This window comes from Macrobrachium rosenbergii, chromosome 50 (genome assembly GCF_040412425.1).
Source record: "Macrobrachium rosenbergii isolate ZJJX-2024 chromosome 50, ASM4041242v1, whole genome shotgun sequence".
Taxonomy (NCBI): domain Eukaryota; kingdom Metazoa; phylum Arthropoda; class Malacostraca; order Decapoda; family Palaemonidae; genus Macrobrachium; species Macrobrachium rosenbergii.
In genome coordinates this window covers 4527501-4532500 of record NC_089790.1, presented here as the reverse complement: position 1 = coordinate 4532500, position 5000 = coordinate 4527501, and the positions used below count along the sequence as shown (strand labels likewise).

The following is a 5000-nucleotide window of genomic DNA, read 5'->3' as shown; positions in this document are numbered from 1 at the left end:
CTGTCGACGTCGCACTTACCTTCACATCAAGAAGTGTTCGTTCCCGAATCCTGGAAAGAGGGGAAACGAGAATCAATAACTGTCACAACAGTTCTCGGAAGAGAACAGATACAAAACAAAAATATTCCCCCATCTCGATAAAGCACAACAGACATACCAGTTGTTATGTTATTTCACTTTTAGTTTTCTGTAAAAGAACACTTCTGAGATGGCTATTTGTCTGTCCGTCCGCACTTTTTCTGTCCGCCCTCAGATCTTAAAAAGTACTGAGGCTAGAGGGCTGCAAATTGGTATGTTGAGCATCCACCCTCCAATCATCAAAAATATCAAATTGCAGCCCTCTAGCCTCAGTAGTTTTTATTTAATTTAAGGTTAAAGTTAGCCATGATCGTCCGTCTGGCACCGCTGTTATAGGTGCCAACAACACATGCCACCATCGGGCTGTGGCTGAAATTTTCGTGGGCCGCGGCTGAGTTATACAACATTATACGCTGTACAGAAAACTCGATTGCGCCGAAGAAACTTCGGCCCATTTTTTACTTGTTAATATATAGATCAAAATCCTTAGGATCGAAGCCCTTTTATTCACTCCTCTTTTTCACTGCAATAAAAGCCACGACAAGAATGGGCAGTTGGGATGTGCTATTTAGTAGAAGCAAACATGCCCCATTACCCATCGTGTGGGTAAACGATGACACTTGCTGACCTCTGCGCGATTCTCACTAACCTTTATCTCAAACGCACAGCGATTCCTCATTGGCATTCCCACAACAAACACAAAATTACTTCTGAAAACGAATGACATTCCTTCATTATTTTCATCTTCTCTTCTGACTCTGTATGGCTCAGGGCTTTGCATTATCACTCTGTTTGAATGATTTATTATGAAATTTAGGTCTCGAAGACCAAGCGCCGGAACCCATCAGGATTATTCAGGGCCATTATCACTCTGTTATCCATTTTAACAAAATTAAAACAAAAATCAAAGCACAGAAAGTGGTTTGTTGACATATGAAGTTGCATCACAGTAAAATTTACTGTTAAGTAAAAACCCACTAAGAGATATTTTAACCAAAATAAAAGCAGAGAAAGTGGTTTGTTGGTATGAAGTTGCATCACAGTAAAATTTACTGTCAAGTAAAATAAAACCCCAAGAGATGAAATCTAATTAATTCAGACAAAGGGTCATTTAAGCTTACTTTTGTCAAAGTTATTAAAAACATTAATGGATGGAAATGGGAAATCTACAGTTTTTAAAGGACATATTACTAATGAAGTCAACATTCCGTCGAATTGATGAGAAAGTTCTCATTGTAGTATTGAGAATACTTCCCTTTCTTCGAAAATATCTGAATAAGAAAACAAAAATTTATTTTCCCTTCTCTGACCATTTAATTAAATAAGCAAAAACTGATAAACGATAAATCAACAAACAGTTAATTTATTGTATTAGTTCCGAAAACATGTAACTTTCTTAGCAAATAACTAAAAAAAAAAAAAAAACCATTCTTCCCTTTTATGACGTCATTCAAACCCGATTAATTTTTTAAACGAAGCAGGAGGAAAAATAAGAATTATTTTCCCTTCTCTGACCATATAATTAAATAGGTAAAAATTGATAAACGATAAATCAACCAACAGTTAAATGTATTGCATTAGTTCCGAGAACATGTAACTTTCTTACCAAATAACTAAAAAAAAAAAAATCATTCTTCCCTTTTATGACGTCACTCAAACCCGAATAATTTCTTTTTTTCCACGAAGCAGGAGGAAAAATAAGAGCAATTAGCGTCGCTATTTCACTAGAGAGACAAAGCAAACGGCTCCACATCAACAGGTTATCCGATTTCAGATCGGTGGGTTGCAGCTAATTCCATTAGAGGTCAGTGCAACACTGCTTGCCACTTTGGAGCCAAGCCACCAGATAGCAGGATGGTCGGGATGATAAGGCTTAGTGAAGATTATATTACTATTGTTATCATCACCTTCGCTTTAGGGTACACTCAAGCACGCTGTCTTTTAATGTATTTTTATGTTGATTTTCTTGCAGCCTGTTACACAAATTTAAATTTTTGTCTGTTATATGAGTGACAGTTGCACTATTCTATTCTTTACATATCATTTTATTCTTTATCATAATATAACATTAATAATGACACATGATGACAAGCTTAACTTCGACCAACAGGGAAATTAGTACAAGAAGTATTTCGCATGGTAAAAATAATGTTATACAGTCTTATTAATACTGACGATATGGAAAAAGGTAATGAAATTATACGGAAAATAATAAAAGATTTCATCAATCCCATGAAGATGGGGTAAGGTTATTGTAAATATAAATGTAAGGTATATCAGTTATTTAAGACGGAATATTTGCAACGTCAGCAAAACATTCTGTCAGAAGTTGAAGTAATATAAACTCAATAAAAGACAAGGAAGCAACTATCATCCCAGCTGAATGCAACCCAAGCTTATGATAAAATATATACCATAACACAAACTGTGTGTGTGTGTGTGTGTGTGTGTGACTGTGAAAGTTGATAGGTATTCTTGGCTAAAGAGACATTTAGGGTATAGTTCCCAAGCAAGCCTGACGTTTTCGACTAATTCTGTTAAAGTCCATGAGACCTACTCTGGACAAAAACCCTAAATTATGTATCTGGTAGTTAGTAAATAGTAGTGGGTTTCCGTCAAGGGGGGGAGACTGGTATTTCGTAGCAACTATATCAGATAAACGTAGGATGGGCTCTGACGAATCACAGAATAGGTAATACAAGGAGGGAGGCAAGATAAGTGTAAAACATGGGGAGTAAGTTGGAGCCTTTATGGAAGTCAATGTTGAAATGTATATTGGAATTGTTGAGCTAACTATACTTTACGGAAGTGAAGTGCGGCAGCTGAATACATATGAAACAAAAAGGTTGAAAGGTTAAAACTGCACAGCTGAACTGTTTATATAGGCTGACATAAAAACAAAAAAGCTGAAAGGATATAAGAAATAGAGATAATTGGAAAATGTCAATAGGTTAGGGTAAGTGAAAGGCAGAGTGAGAGTGTTTTGAGATGGTTCAATCATGTGGAAAGAATGGATGATGCTGAGGCATGATAAGCGTGTTCTGAGATGGTTCAATCGTGTGGAAAGAACGGATGACGTTAGGTTAGTGAAGTGTATAACCTGACGTAACGAGAGGGACGAGGAGAGGAAGACCTAGAATAACACCGGATAGAAATGCATGAAAGATAGAAAGAAATAAACAAAGAAAAGGGAAAGCCTCAATGTTAAGGAAGAGAGTGTACAAGCAAGACGCCAGTGAACGGCACATTTACCAGTAAGGGGTTCAACTTGCTATTGTTGATCCGTCTTTGTACATGAATAAAAAGGAACATAGCGGAAGTTTTCCTCTCAGCCATCCCATACTAGGAGAAGCATAAATCTGTATTCATATATGCTTGTATGAATGTATGCATGTGTGTATGCACGCGTGCATATACACGGGATATTAGCTTCCAACTGGAATAGCCTGCCTACATTAACACCACCACCAGCTGATTGGATCATCGTTGGCTGTAATGAAAGGTAAACAGTTATCTCGCATCGGAGTTCACCCATAATACGGTAGCCTGCAAGTGAGTTCTCAATTGATTAACTATAATTCAAAGCATATGCTAATGAAGTGGAATCTCCACTCACTGGAAAATTTCATCTGTGACGGCTGGAGCTATACTATATTGTGTGAGAGTGTGTGAGTATGCGTGTGTTTATATTTTTTTAATATATTAACTGTGCATATGGACCTGTTATCTACCAAATGTACGCATCATTTACCTGTCTCTCTCTATGCTCGGAAGAGTACACATTCAGCCAACCGTCAAATGCCTATCAAAAGATGGCGTAGCATAATTCTACCCAAGTCAGCTAGAGCGGACCCAGACGGGTCACTGAAAAGGAATATTCCAAAATATATGGGGTGGAAAGAGACAGCAAGAGAGACAGGCACAGAAAACAGTAAATGGATACAAACTTTTACTCTCTATGAGGACTGAGGTTTAAAATTTTTTGCTTATTTCAGGCTGGAGAGACAGAGCCAGCCATATTGTTAGTAGTGGAATTCCTTCTTAGGCGAAGAAAACCCAACTTCTTCAATGAAAAGTTAAGTATACCTTAGTTTAACCAGACCACTGAGCTGATTAACAGCTCTCCTAGGGCTGGCCCGAGGGATTAGATTTAATTTACGTGGCTAAGAACCAATTGGTTACCTAGCAACGGGACCTACAGCTTATTGTGGAATCCGAACCACATTATATCGAGAAATGAATTTCTATCACCAGAAATAAATTCCTCTAATTCTTCATTGGCCGGCCGGAGACGCGAACTCGGGACTTCTTAAATGAGAGGCAGTTTATACGTCTAAGGGGAAACACAGAAGAGGCAGAGAAGGTCCACAGCCTAAAGGTGAAGGGTATGCAAACTGAATGAAATCGGTCTCTTGTATGAATGTAGATTAATGCTTCTCCTAGCATGGGATGACTACAGCACCTCAGAAGACGGTACAGCGATGGTGCTTTGGACTTGTAACACCAGCCAAGCCACGTATACTTACATTTATGCTTAAAAATCATTAGTATTGGCACTGTATGATAGTAATAACATTCTATAATACAACGGCAACAACTAAATGCGAGTACATTATAGCTCAGAATATCTTTTAGGAATTAAAAAAATATATATGAATCTGGATGCTTAATATAAAGTTCAGCGACTCAGACCTCTCACCCTACCGCTTCCATTGTATTTACTTCCAGCTACCTACGTTTTCATGGACCCTCATCACCTTTACACTACTTCATATTTACTCCAAACTTTCTCTCTTGCAAACTCATTGAACGTTTCATTACTTTCACCAGTCAGTTTCTTTTTTTTTTTTTAAGAATCGCCTTTGTTTGGCACATGTCCAAAGAGAGAGTTGATTACTAAACAATTACTGCAAACAACTTGG

The 5000-nt window shown here is 37.6% G+C and overlaps 1 protein-coding gene across 1 annotated transcript in view; it reads right to left on the bottom strand.

Annotated features, from left to right (window-relative positions):
• Positions 1-5000, bottom strand: part of LOC136832522 (lysophosphatidic acid receptor 1-like) — a 377394-nt gene that overhangs the window by 256377 nt on the left and 116017 nt on the right. Inside the window, 1 exon segment of the mRNA XM_067093444.1 lies at positions 20-50. The gene's annotated coding sequence lies outside the window, so the exon portion shown is untranslated.